Source organism: Dromiciops gliroides, chromosome 2 (genome assembly GCF_019393635.1).
Source record: "Dromiciops gliroides isolate mDroGli1 chromosome 2, mDroGli1.pri, whole genome shotgun sequence".
NCBI classification, from domain to species: Eukaryota; Metazoa; Chordata; class Mammalia; order Microbiotheria; family Microbiotheriidae; genus Dromiciops; species Dromiciops gliroides.
Genome location: NC_057862.1, coordinates 117,877,517 through 117,892,208, shown reverse-complemented (window position 1 = coordinate 117,892,208; position 14,692 = coordinate 117,877,517). Strand labels below are relative to the sequence as shown.

Below are 14,692 nucleotides of genomic sequence, written 5' to 3'. Positions count from 1 at the left end.
GAATACATGCTTAAAAATTCAGTGTAAGATAATGGATGAGGAGAGGAAACAATCTTCTAATGCAAAGCCTTTACATTGGCATTTTGCATTGAAATGTAAGTGCTGAGTTATGGGTATGGGATTACTATGGATTTCAGTTCCAAAGGCTATACATGCTTGATTGAATACCAAGACATTTTCTCTGATACAGAACAGAAGGTGGGGGGTGGGGAGAGAAGTCTTCTCCATTTTCTTATCTCTTACCCTCCAGACAGTGTAATTCATTCTCTTCTTCTTGGCACCACTAAATAGTGTTCTGTAGATCAGGCAAAATAGATTAGCTTGAACAGGAGAGATTTCCTAACAGGGAGGAAAGTTCTAAGATACTGACACAGGTTACTGAGCAGAATTGTTTTCACTGCCTGGAAAAATACAATTCATCTAGGTTGATTTAGGCACTGGGTACATGTATAGTTGGAACAGTAAGTGTTACTTGGTTTGTTTCAAGCTATTGGGTTGACTAGGATTCATTTAAAGGTGGCCATTAAATATAACATGTAGACTCCTCTTCCTGAGCTCAAACCCAGCCTCATACATTTACTAGCTGGGTGACCCTGAGAATATCATTTAACCTGTTCAGCTTAGTTTCTTCCTCTGTAAAATGAGCTGGAGAAGGAAACAGCAAACCACTCCAGTAACTTTACCAAGAAAACCTCAAATGGGGTCACAAAGAGTTGAACATAAGAACAACAAGTCACTTAAGAATTTGTCATAATATGTCATATAACTATCCAATATAGAATGAGCCACTTTAGGAGGTACTGAGTACCCCACCAGAGGAAATGTTCATAATATTCATAATATCTTAATTTAGTATTACTTTAAAGTTTACACATAATTTGATATACATTATCTTAATTGATCCTTACAACAATCTTTCCATTTAGGTACCAGACCCTTTATAAGCAAGGGAATTGAGGCTGAAGGGTTAAATGATCTACCTAGTAAGTGGAAGAACTGGGATCTATCTGGGTGAACATCTTTTGGGAACATTGTAGAAGGGATTCCTTTCTTGGAAAATGGACTAGATTCTTTTATGCTCCCTTCCTATGTTTCAAGGATAATGTAAAGCCATTGCTACTGTGATCCATGGCCCTCCAGGACTCATGTATACCCTTCTAGGCTAATTCTGAACCCAGATCACATCCTTCCTTAGCTCTGTGTTCCCTGTCATCCTGTCTGGTGATTTTAACATCCATATTGGTAACCTACAAGGCATTGTGAGGCATTTGGCCTCCTTTCCACTTGACATCAGCTGTATACCAGTACCACCATGCCCTAGATGACATCATGACAAAATGCTTAAACTTAAAAGTTTTTTTTGTTCTCTCTCCACAACTGTCGAGTCTAGACTGGCAAGCCAGGAGCTAAGAATCTGTCCTCATTCACTAATAATCTGAGTCATCAGGATGCAGACAGATGGGTGTAGGCAACTACAGAGTCAGACTGTTGAAGTTATTAAAAGGTCATGATCAAACCAGGTAGCAGGACAGGAGCAGGTCAAGGGTCAGGAGCAGTCATACATCAAAGTACTACTTGGAGTATAAGGATGAAAGCAGTCAGTTGTCCCACCAAGAAGAGTCAAAGGACCCAGGTTCAAATTCTGGTTCCACTATGTACAAGTCTGTGACCTTGGATGAATCACTTTATCTTTTTCCTAGTCTTAGTTTCTTCATCTATAAAATAAGAATTTTGGATTAGATAATTTTTAAGGCCTTTTCCAGTTCTAAACCTGTGATTCCAGTGTTTAGCATAGCGTATAGCATATAGTAGGTGCTTAATAAATGCTTATTTACTGACCAAAGCCTCTTTTGAAGTCTGAGGCTCCGTAATTATGAGAGTGTTGAACCTCAAACCTGACTTCCAGATCTAATGATTTATGAATCTGAGAGGTTAAATTATTTCCCCAAAGTTGTAAAGCTAGTTAGTGGCTGAGCAGAGACTTGAAATGAAGTCTTCTGATTCCTAATCCAATGATTCTTCTAATAGAATACCTTTCTTTCTTTTGACTATAGGATGACCTTGTATCACGTTATTTTCCCTTGTGTATTTCAACTTAACTTGATAAGTATTTGTTAAGTACCTACTATGTGCAAGGTACCCCTTCTCCCCCGTCCACTCCCATGCTTGGCATGAACTCATTTCCCTTCTCCTTAATCCTTTCACTACTTGAAATAGTTTCCTTTCTTTTAAGCTAGTAAAAGTGTTACTCCCTCCCCCAGTCTTCCCTGATAGCTGCATCTGGAATTCCTCCTTCTTCAGATTTCACATAGCACTGTTCTGGACCCTTTACCCTCATCATCATAGTCTTTTTTTCTTGGATTTGGGGTTTGATCTGTGCAAGGAAATATGCACATTGGTCATTTGTCTGTAACTTATAGTCTTAAGGAATTGCCTGGGACTCTGAGAAGTTAAGGCATTTGCCCATGATCATACAGCTAGTATGTGTCAAGGGCAGAATTTGACCACAAGTGTTCCTGACTCTAAGGCTAACCCTCTCTCCACTAGGTCAGGCTTGTAAGGAGCTAAAATTCTAGCTATACTGTCTAAAATATCTAATGAGTGGTTGCCAATAAATGATAAGCTTTAGCAAGAGTTAGACTTTTAAGCATTTATTAAGGAGAATAAGAATTTTGTAAAGAGAGAGAAAAAGGCCTAGATTCCTCTATCTGTTAAAGGGAAAGCACATTTCTAGCTCCCTTCTCCACCGGATTCCTCAAGAAAAAGAGAGAGTCAGAGCACCAGGCTCCCCCGTCTTCATCCCACAAGCAAATGTCACTTCCTGACACCAAAGAAAAGACACATGGTCTTGCCCTCAGAGACCTTCACCTTTTCTACAGTAAGTCTCCAGCAGGTGGCATCATTCCAATCATTACAGGCTGACTCTTAATCTTTGTGCTAATGATCTAGTATAGTTATGTAAGTATGTCTTACCTCCTCCATTACCATGAATTATAAGTTCCTTAAGGGCAAAAACTATGTCTAATTTTGTCTTTGTATGATTCCCTAGTGCCTAGCACAGTGCATAGTTGATGCTTAATAAAATGTCGGTTGAATTAATTTCATTTAAAAAGTTATGCATGTTTTGTTATTAATATAGTAACACTTAAGGCAAGTGAGTTCATTGCTTCTTCCCATGGTTCATCTTTCTTTCATATATAAGATCACGATGAACAGAAAGAATTTCTTCTTTCCTCCTTTTTTGAGGAATGACCAAGTAGACAATCCTGGCAATAGAGTTTTGTAAACTGTGAGCTTTAGTGTTTCAGTTGAGAAGAAGGTTAATTCCAGGATGATCCTTTAATTCTTTAAGGCTTAGGAGCTTCTTTGGAGTCTCAGAAATGGAGCTCAGAATCTTTAAAGAAAGGTCAGATTTTTAGGATAAAAGGTCTTAGCATCCTTCTATCATCTTCAGGATAACTTGCTAAGGGAGATGGATGAGAGCTTCAAATATAGAGTTGAAAGTCATTTTTTAAAAACAAAAAAAATATGCCTTGCTTCTTTGAGTTAATCTCAAGATATCAGAGGATCTATATACCCAAGCTCCTTTTGGCTCCCCCCTACCCTAAAAATCCATATATGGGATTCCATGCAAAGCTAGTCAAGTGGGCAAGGTCCTTGTCATCTTCTGGAATAGAGGCTGAATATCTTTTAGATGAGATTGGGCATTTTGGTGACCCCTTTTCTTTTAATGATTAGATGTGGTATGGAGGTAGAATGAAGACTAAAAAGGAGAGAGTAGCATTGGGTGATCACTGTCACAAGTACAACAGAGTGACCAGACGACATGCCATTTTGAAATGTGTAGCACAGTTGGGAGCAGCTAGGTGATGCAGTGGATAGAGCACCGGCCCTGGATTCAGGAGGACCTGAATTCAAATCCAGCCTCAGACACTTGACGCTAGCTGTGTGACCCTGGGCAAGTCACTTAACCCCAATTGCCTCAAAAAAAAAAAAAGAAAGAAGGAAAAAAGAAAAAAAAGAAATGTGTAGCACAAAATGCCAGTTCTCTAGAATATTATGATCTAAGATAGTCTATCAGAACTTAGCGAACACATCTTCTGCAAGTGCTTGTCTCTCCTTAAAGGTAATCACTTCTCCCTTTTTCTTTGTTTATAAAATTGGTGGAAATAAATTCAACTTTTGACAAAATACTAGGCGTGAACTTGGGCTTGGTAGAACAGTTCTTTGGACAGAATACCTGTACTTCACAAAGCTTAGTTTTCCCAAGGGTTCCAAGTACTTCACAGAGATTATTTTATTAATCCTCCAGTATTCCCACATCTTAGAGTTGAGGAAATTGAGGTAGTGTTTATACAATGGGAAAACAACAGATTGATTCAGTTAATCAAAATAAAAACTGATCGTTTTTTTTTTTTTTAATCAAAATGGTTTCTTGGCACCACATAAGTAAAACAACCAGTTAATTGACAGAATGTTTTCGCTTTTCAACTGGTTGTATTTATACCATATAGACACAGTTTAAAGGTTTTAGCTTCAGGCTGTGTGTAGATGATGCCAGGATATCTTGTCAGTTCAATCCAAAAGTGACCACAGGCCTAAGAAAGTCAGTGTTTTAATTGGGATTGAAACAGAGGTTTCCCAACTCCCAGCCTAGTGTGCTGTCTGGTGGTTGTTGTAACATTGCCAAATGTATGTGCCTACACAAATTCATCCATCAGGAGAATTTCCAACACCAAATTCAGTCACCTAGCCTCAGCGCACAGACAAGTCAATGAATGACCACTTCACTGTAGTCTGGTGTAAAACTATCTCTTCTATCTGTTTTCCTGTAGTCTGAGATGCCACTTCTTCTGTTAGTCCGACCCAGTACAGGCATCTTTGTTCTTTGACTAAATCTTGGCAAACCATCTTTCTAGTGAGGCACAGTGAGGAGAGGAGTCCACTTTCATGGTTATCCTGGGCTTTCCAGAAAGTTTTTAACATGATTCTCCTAGCCAGTTCTTTCCTAAAATACACACTCCTATTTTTATTTCGTTCTTAAAAACAGAAGGTTATATAACTCCTAAGTGGGCCTCACCCATTTCCCTTCCTGCCTAGACATGGCAACTGTCACCAGGAGATTGGAATCCTGAGGAAAAATAGTGGAGATGAGCAGGATTTAGGTCTGTGTCACAATGGACCAGAGATGCCCATTGCATGGGGTATCTTCTTGAGCTTATGAGGTAGTTAGAGTTGTTATGATTAATTCCAACAGATCACCTAAATTATTTTTATTTGATTGGGATTTTTCTAAGTGGGAGATTGCTAGCAGGTAGATTTTAGAAATATTTTCATTACACTGAGGAATTATTTTTTAGTCGTAATTGGATATACTCTATATTATAATAGTATAAATAAAAGTAAAATACTTTTAACTTCAGGGAATTAAAGATTTAGTGTTGGAGGGAACCTTGGGTCATCTAGTCTAACACCCTTCCAAAGTCACACATGTAGTAGGGAAGAGAGCCAGGATTTGAACCTAGGTCTTCGTAATCCAAATCAAATTGCATGACTAACACTATTAATTATTTAATTTATGCTCCCAAAATCTTAGGAAAAATAAGCAAATGGTATATAGTTTATTATCCATTCTCACAGCTTTTGTAAAAGAGAATAAGGGGCTGAGGACCTCACTACCCTAGAAAGATGAGATAGATTCATCTAGAACTTTTCATTTTTTTTATAGGGGGAAACTCAGAAGTTGGCTCCCAAATGGGGGAAGAAGAAAATGTTACAGTGTGGTTGTGATAGGAGCAAAGACTGCCCCACAGTTTCTACCATTGTGAATGTCAGTTGTCCCATGACATTCAGAAATAGCTCCTGCTTTTGCTTTTTCCCCAAATCCTGTGGGGGTGTTCCAGTACATTTGTTGGGTTTTGCTCTTTGATTTTCCTCCATTTGCAAGTTGATTCTGGAATTCTCTTGGGTGATCCAGGGCTAGTTAGAGGAAAATGGGCAGCCTGTTCCTTATAAATACCATGAGTCATGTGTCTTCTTCCAAACTGCCAAAAATATTCTTCCAGAGCCCAAGTCTTCTGTGAATTTGACCTATATAATTCGCTATGGGGACGAATGTTTGTAATGAGAATTTTGATTTGCAGACATTTGGTTTGCAGAACTTCATCCATAAGTTTTCCCCAAACTTTCCATATTTCAGGACACTGATCCACCTGAAAACCAGAGTTTCTTTCTCAGTATTTGCAAGGTTGTAACAAACTATTAATATGAATGGATTAAGACCTTCCAGAAGGCATCCATCCAAAAGGAAATGCCCAACAAGCAGTGATTAAGTGTTGTAGTCATCAATGGCAAAATTGTAGTCTTATTTTTTTAGGACACATTTCCTGGCCTGTTACTTAGCAGGTGTGTGCTAATGTTGTCCCTTTTCTCAAGACATGACCCTGCAGATGAGAAGTGCGGATTTAGGGTTGCATCTAAAAACCCTCTTTTGCCTCCACTTTGTGGTACTTTGAGAGAAACAAGAGCAAGGCTTCATTTTTCTGTATTACCGAAATCATCCATTATACATGTTGGAATCAGTCTTTCTATCTCCAACATCTATCTCAGTGCTTGGCACATAGAAGGCACTTGATAAAGTGCTTGATGATTGATTGACATAACTTACAATTTCTTCAAGGAGAAGAGTAATCCAGTAGCCTATTAAACACATTCTCCTGGCTTAAGTCTCAAGTAACAACATCCTGAGTATGCCCTGAAAAAACTGTGAGTTAGGAGCATGTCTATATAGATTAGATGAGGCAGAGAAGGGATTTGTAACATTTTGTGTGTCATGGACCCATTTAGCAATTTGGTGAAGCCAATAAACCCATTCTGAGAAAAATGTTTTTAAATGTATAAAATAAATTGTATAGGATTATAAAGGAAATCAAGTATATTGAAATGGAGTTATCTCAATACTTTTAAGAAACTCCCAAAGACCTATAAACTTCAATAAGACCCCATAGTTTGTACTTTTTCTTACTTCCCCCTTGACCAAATTTGTCTCACTTCCTTCTTTGAATCTCAGATAATAACAACTAACATTAATATAGTATCTCCTCTATGTCAGGCACTATACTGTGTGTTTTACAAATATCATCTTGATTGATCCTCACAACAACTCTGGGAGGTGGGTCATATTATTATCCTCATTTTTAGATGAAGAAACTGAGGCAAAAAGGTTAAATGATTTGCCCAAGGTCATACAACATGTAAGTGTCCACTATCAGATGCAAACTCAAGTCTTCCCAATCACAGACCCAGTGCACCTCGAACACCTAGGACACCTAGCTGCTCCCCGAGATAACATAGTGGTATACAAATAGGTCAGCATTCTACTTTACCAAGAGTACCACAACTAAATTTGAATTACATATTTCCTTAATCTAAAGGAACTAGAACAGGATAGAAGGAAAGATGGACTAGGATTCTATACCCCTCAAATCACAGCAAGCAGTCTGACCTCATGAAGTTAAATGGATCTCAGTTTATGAATCAGTCACCTATCTTTTTTCCTTTTCTCTGTTCCCATCATTCCCTCTCATTGGATGTAAATGAAAGGTTTTGCTGCCTTTTTATTCTTTTAGATTTTATAAGCACCCTTTGGGGAAAGGTTCCATATTCAGTGGAAATGTTAGGAAAAGCTATCAAGATGCTCATTTCTCAAAGAAAACAGTGCATTGCTGGACACTGATCATTAGACAGGACCTGATTCAATAAAAACTAAATCTATTCCCCAAAGTATATTATATCTATGATAGAACCAAAGAGCTTTGGGGAGTATCCAGGTCTATCATGAAAGGAAACCAATTATTTTGAAATGTAGTTGTTAAAATATATTTTTTAAAAACCAAGTTCACAGGCCCCATATTAAGAATGCTTAAGCTAAATAAACCAGAACTCTCAAGTAAGGAACCTAATCTCACTTCAGAAAGGGATGCCTGAATTTGGCCATTGATAGATATTTGGTTTTCAAAGCCTTCCAACTTCAGTTTACTAATGGATCAAAAAAGACTTCTGATTTTTAAGACAAATCTTTATTAGGCAGCTGTCTTGGAGATGCAGCATATAGCATGACATCTATAACTTTTATCAGCAGCATTTGTCAGAGAAAAGAGACAGAGCTGCCCTTTTTTCTGGGTCATTAGTGAAAAAGTCTGAGAAATCTTGAAGATTTTGTAGCAAGAAAAGTTTGACAGAACGATTGGCTACAGAAGAAAATTCAATGGATAAAGAACAGCAAATAGCAAAGGTGAAAGGGGGCATTTAGGTCAGTTTTGATCCTTTTATCTAAGAAATAGCCTCTTAGGGGCCACTTAGGCCTGCTTATGGCCAGAGTGGAATAAAGGATCCAGAGGCAGGGTTGAATGGAAATAGGAGAAGCTGTCTTTATGTGTAGGTCTGGGGATTATCTGAAAAAGAAGTGTTTTGTTTTTCTTTTTTTTTTTTTTCAGGATGGTCATTCTATGCACCTTATTGCTCATTTCTTAGGGGAGCTGGAATCATTTCAGGGGCTTTCTGAATGCTCATGATAAGAATTTGGAAAGGCTTAAGGGACTTTCTGAATCCCCTGGCCCTTTCAATAATAAACCTTTGGATGGTTGCCATTCCTCAGTAGACCCTAGAAGAATAATAAACTCCATTTTCATTTCCTTCTCCTTGAAGGTTTAAAATCAGATCCATCATCTTGAGAGCATGACATTCAACTCTGTTCAACAAACATTTGTTAAATTCCTACCACATGTCAAAGGCAATACTCTGTGAAGCTAGGGATGTAGGGAGTAACCTAAGGTGAGCCACTGGTTGTCCTGAGACCAGGACAGACCTAGGCTATTTGGCCATGCCGAGGAGTAGGGGTGGGGGGAGACAGCGGAAAGCATTCTGGATCCAGAGTCAGAAGATCTGGCTTTGAATCCTGGCCCTCTCACTAACTGCCTGTGTGACCTCAAGCAAGGTACTTAGACCCTGGGACTCGGTTTCCATGCCTATAAAAAGAGGTGAACCAAATGACCCATAAAGTCCCTTCTAGCTCTAAATCTGGGCTTCTAGAGGCTGCCCTTCAGCAATAAGGGATAGTGGCCAAAGATACCATCCTTTAGTCAGCCAGTTCTCACAGGTACCTTGAGAAAGGACAAGTTTAAATGTGTCCTCATGCTCTGTGGATGAAGTTACATTACTTCTCTAGTTGTTGTTTTGCTCATGAGCAGATGCATTCTCAGGCTGCCCTAACAGTGAGATATGGGTGATGAATATCTGTAGTTACTTCACAGGGCTCAGGCTGCCCTTTGATGTGCCAGGCCATCACTCTTTTCCTTCCCTCTCTTTTCCTTTCCAAACCAAACCTAGTCAGTGCCAGGCATCAGGTCTCTTAAAAAGAGGCAAAATTCCCCTTGGCGGGCTTGTCCTGAGCCTCTGGTCAAGTTCCCACCAACTGACTCTCCTTCCTTATTTGTTTTCCTTAGTTCCTACCCCCATCCCAACTGTTCCACAGAAACTGTGGAATGATCCCAAAAGGCCCTAAGCAGGAACCCCAACTGTGTAGTCACTTTCTTTACCCAAAAGGGATTGAAAAAAGAAGACTGGATTTTAGAAACCTCATGGCTTTTCATTCTCTGCTGTGTTTTAGTTAATGGCCCCTCTTACTATTCCTCTCAGGACACATCTTCCTATCCAGGTGTGCACTTGGGCACACCTGGCTTCCAGAAGGTATTTGCCACATGCTGCCCTTTTGGACCCCTTTGCTGCCTGGTTCTTGAAATGGTTGTTTAGAGGTTAATGGTTAAATTTGGGAGAAAGCGACGCTGACCGAGTCAGTGCCATGGAATGGAGAGAACACTGAATTGAGAAGTCAAGAGAACTGAGTTTTATTCTTGGCTCTGCCACAAGCTAGTCATATGATCTTGGGCAGGTCACATTATTTATTAAATACCTACTATGTGCTATGTACTGTGCTAAATGCTTTATGGATATTATCTCACTTGCTTCTCACCAAAACCCTTGTAAGGTGCATTTTATTATTATCCCCATTTTATAGTTGAGAAAACTGACACAAACAGAGATTAAGTGATTTACCCAGGGTCACACAGCTATTAATTGTCTGTTGCTGTTGTTGTTTAGTTGTTCAGTCATTTCCAACACTTCATGACTTTGTAAGGGATTTTCTTGGCAAAGGCACTGGAGTGGTTTGACATTTCCTCCTCCAGTGGATTAAGGCAAATGGACATTTGTAAGGCCTAAAATTCTAGCTATACTGTCTAAAATATCTAATGAGTGGTCGCCAATAAATTATAAGCTTTAACAAGAGTTAGGCTTTTAAGCATTTATTAAGGAGAATAAGAATTTGGTAAAGAGAGAGAGAAAGGCCTAGATTCATCTATTAAAGGGAGAGAGCATTCCTAGCTCCGCTCTCAGCCAGATTCCACAAGAAAGAGAGTGAACCAGTGTGCCAGTCTCCCCCTTCTTCCTCCCACAGGCAAACATCACTTCCTGACGCCCAAGAAAAGCCACATGGTCCTGCCCTCAGAGGCCCTCTCCTCATGTTGGAGCTTTCCTACAGTAAGTCTCCAGCAGGTGGCATCACTCCAATTGTTACGTGTTAAATGACTTGCCCAGGATCACACAGTTAATGAGTATCTGAGGCCAGATTTGAATTTAGATCTTTCTGACTCCAGATTGGTATTTCTTGAGCCTGGTCCTGTAATTTAACTCTGTTTGATGAGCTGCTGCAAACTGGGCTGACCCAATTTTTCATTCTAATCCTATTTGGCCCCATTTTATATAGACAATGCAGAATGCTCAAATTACATGCTTTATATTTTTGGCCTCAGAGACCATGTCTAAAATTCTGCTTAAGACATTAACTTTTGAGAAAACAATACTTGGCATTTTGTCATACTTGTTTGCAAAACTTCCCCTCCTACCCTGAATACTTTTACTATAAAAATGGGAGAAAAGTGAATTATGTCCATGGTCTAGTGTGAAGCAATGCAGAATATTAGAATGAACAAAAGATTTTGGGTCACATGGCCTGGGTTTGAATCTCGACCCTTCTACTTACGTTTTTGTGGAAAAAGTTAATTCATCTCTCTGGTCCTCAGTTTCCTAATCTGTAACATAAGAAAGTTGGACTAGATGGCATCTCAGGTCCCAAGATCTAGGTTCCTACGAATTTTATGTTTGCCATCTATACTCCCATGAATATTCGCTTGCTAATAGTAAAAAGCAAGTTCAACCAATTTTGTTTATAATGGTTTATAATACATCTTTTCTTTTTTTACAAAGTTGCTACAGATTTTAGGTCTATGGCTCTTCTTCAAAGTTTTATTCCTCAGTGGTTTTGGAGACCTGATATCTACTCTTCAATAGATTAACAACAGCTAAAATTGGCGTTATTATTCTCAAACATGAAACCTCTGAGATTAAGCTTCTTTCATATAGCAACCATGTCTTATATATCCTTGTATAAGTCAGCTAAGTGACATAGTAAAGTACCAGATTTGGAATCAGGAAGACATGAATTCAAATCCTCAGAGACTTACTAGCTGTGTGAGCCTGATTAAAGTAGTTAACCTTGGGGGCAGCTAGGTGGTGCAGTGGATAGAGCACCAGCCCTGGAGTCAGGAGTACCTGAGTTCAAATCCAGCCTCAGACACTTAAGACTTAATAGCTGTGTGACCCTGGCAAGTCACTTAAGTCCAATTGCCTCACTAAAAAAAAAAAAAAAGTAGTTAACCTCTCTTGGCCTGTTTCTTCATCTATAAGGTGGGTATAACAATGGTTCCTACTTCACAGGGTTCTTTTGAGGACCAAATGAAATAATATATGTAATGTACTTTGCAAACTTTGAAGCACTCTATGAACATGAGCTATTAATATTATCATTAGTATAATCACCATTTTCTTTTTATCTTCTTAATTACCTAGCATAGTTGGTGTTCAATAATTATTTGTTGAGTGGGTAAATGATCAACAGTAAATGATCATCTAGGTGTTATAATTTATATTTAATTTCGTCTACAGTAGGTGTTTCCAATCTAGGGTATCCATACCCCCAAGGGGTACAAGAAGTCTATTAAAGGGATTTGAGGAATATTTGATAAATAACTATATTATCCTACTGAATTATTTTACAAATTCTGACTTGATTTTGAATCCATAATTTTTTTAATTTGGGGGGTATACACTTTTTTCCATAAAAATATTTTATTATTTTCCCGTTACATGTAGAGATAGTTTTCAACGTTTGTTTTAATAAGATTTCTAGTTTCAAATTTTTCTCCCTCCCCCCTCCCCAAGACAGCAAGCAATCTGATATAGGTTATATATGTACAATCACGTTAAACATATTTCTGCATTAGTCATGCTGGGGTATACACTTTTAAATTAATCTTTTTAAAATTTCTTTTTTGTTGTTGTTTTTAACATAAAAACAGTTTAATGTAAGTAATATTCTTTTTTTCTGATAAAAGTATTTTTTCCAGTTACATGCAAAAACAGTTCTCAACATTTGCTTATACAAGCTTTGTAATTTTAGATTTTTCTCCCTCCCTCCCTCCCCTCCCTTCCCCCTCCCCCAGACAGCAAGTAATCTGACATAGGTTATATATATACATAATAACATTAAACATATTTCTGCATCAGTCATGTTATAAGAGAAGAATCAGAACAATGAGGAAAAACCTCAAAATAGAAAAACAACAGCACCAAAAACAAAAGAAATAGTATGGTTCAAATCAGCATCTCTACTCCACAGTTCTTTATGTTTTCTGGATTTGGAGATCCCCTTACATCATGAATCCCCTGGAACTCTTCTGTTCCATTGCATTGGTGAGAAGAATCCAGTCCATCACAGTAGATCAACACACAATGTTGATTATACTGTGTAGAATGTTCTTCTGGTTCTGCTCATCTCACTCTTCATCAGTTCATGCAAGTCCTTTCAGGTTTCTCTGAACTCCTCCTGCTCATTGTTTCTTACAGCACAATAGAATTCCATTACATTCATATACCACAACTTGTTCAGCCATTCCCCAATTGATGGGCAACCCCTCAATTTCCAATTCCTTGCCACCACAAAAAGAGCAGCTATAAATATTTTTGTATATGTGGGTCCTTTTCCCTTTTAAAATTTCTTATGGACATATTCATAGTAAACTCTAGAATTTGTTTTCTTTGATATTACATAGGAGGTATGGATGTTTACTGAAAGACAAAGGATGTGAAGACCAAAAAATGTTCTTATAAAGGTTTCATCAAGGCTCTTTGTTTATTCATTCATTCCCATTCATTTTTCTCTTATATGGTCATACTTTGATTTTACTTTTTAAAAAATCAATCTGCATTTTATAAAGATTTTTATGCAGACTTTTGAGGCATAGTTTATTGGTACCCTTGACAACTTTCACTAATTTTTGAGAGTTTCTCCTCCATTTCCTAAGCAAAAGTGACCTATCCTGAATTCCATGGTAATCAGTGGTAGTTAATTGGACTCTAAAAATTATAATGACATCATGCTCTGTCCTTTTAGCAGGTCTTTGCTATTGAGAGCAAACAACTCTTCCTGCCTCTCAAAAAACTCACATGTATTTGCTTTGTGTTTGTGCGTAGAAGAGAAACAGAGCATGCCTGGAGGGGAGGGAGAGAAAAGAATGATCATTTGTGAAGCAGCTGGTGGTGCAGTGGATAGAAAGCTTGGTCTGGAGTCAAGAAGATGAGATCAAATTTGGCTTCAGACATTCACTAGCTGTGGGGCCCTGGGCAAGTAATTTACCTTTTGTCTCAGGTTTTGTTTTTTTTTCAACTGTAAAATGAGGAAAAAAACAGGGTTGTTTTGAGGATCAAATGAGCTAATATTGTAAAAAGTACTTAGAACAATTCTTGGCACATAATAAGTAGGTGCTGTATGAATACTTATTCCCCTCTCTTCCTATCTCCAGGTGTTTGTTAGGTGGTGTTTACATTCAGAATTTTCTTTCCTTTAATGTCTCATTTCTGGAGTATAAGAACTTTAGCACAGTTGGGGCTCAGGTTTGGAGGTACAACAAGGGACTATCATCAACCTTTCATCCATAGCTTGAGAAGGGCAGGAGACAAAGATGAAAAGGGAAGGAGATGAAAGGCATGTGGATGGAGAGAGAAGAATGATGAGGCCCCAAAAGGTTAAATGACTTTTCCAAAGTCACACAGTTTATATGCTGCAGAGGTGAGATTCAAATCCAGTTTTAACTCCAAACTTTTGCTTAGATAAGCTTCTCTTAAAATCATGCACAGTTCTGCATGTTTCATGCCTAGCTCTCTTCTTCCCTCCCCTCTCCTCCCCTCTCTTCCCCTCTCCTCCCCTCTCCTCCCCTCCTCTCCCTTCCCCTCCCCTCCACTCCTCTCCCCTCCTCTCCCCTCCTCTCCCCTTCTCTAGGCAAGAACAAATAATACAGCTTCTCCTTTCATTTACCAGTTTGTCTGCCCTGACAAGAACAAATACCTATGTTTCTGCAGAGCATTGTTCCAGTTTAGGGCTACTTGGGACAGAAGCAGTAACTGAATTTTCAAAACAGAAAAAAATAGCAGTAGGGAGGGTTGGAGAAGGAGGAAACTATTTTAAAAATTCTTACAATTTTTGTGTGATTTGCTCAAGGATGTACAGGAGAGTTTTTCT

General features: G+C 38.5%; 1 protein-coding gene across 1 annotated transcript in view; it reads left to right on the top strand.

Annotated features, from left to right (window-relative positions):
* Window positions 1-14,692, top strand: part of LOC122744712 (cell migration inducing hyaluronidase 1) — a 239,432-nt gene that overhangs the window by 46,827 nt on the left and 177,913 nt on the right. The gene's annotated exons all lie outside the window — the stretch shown is intronic.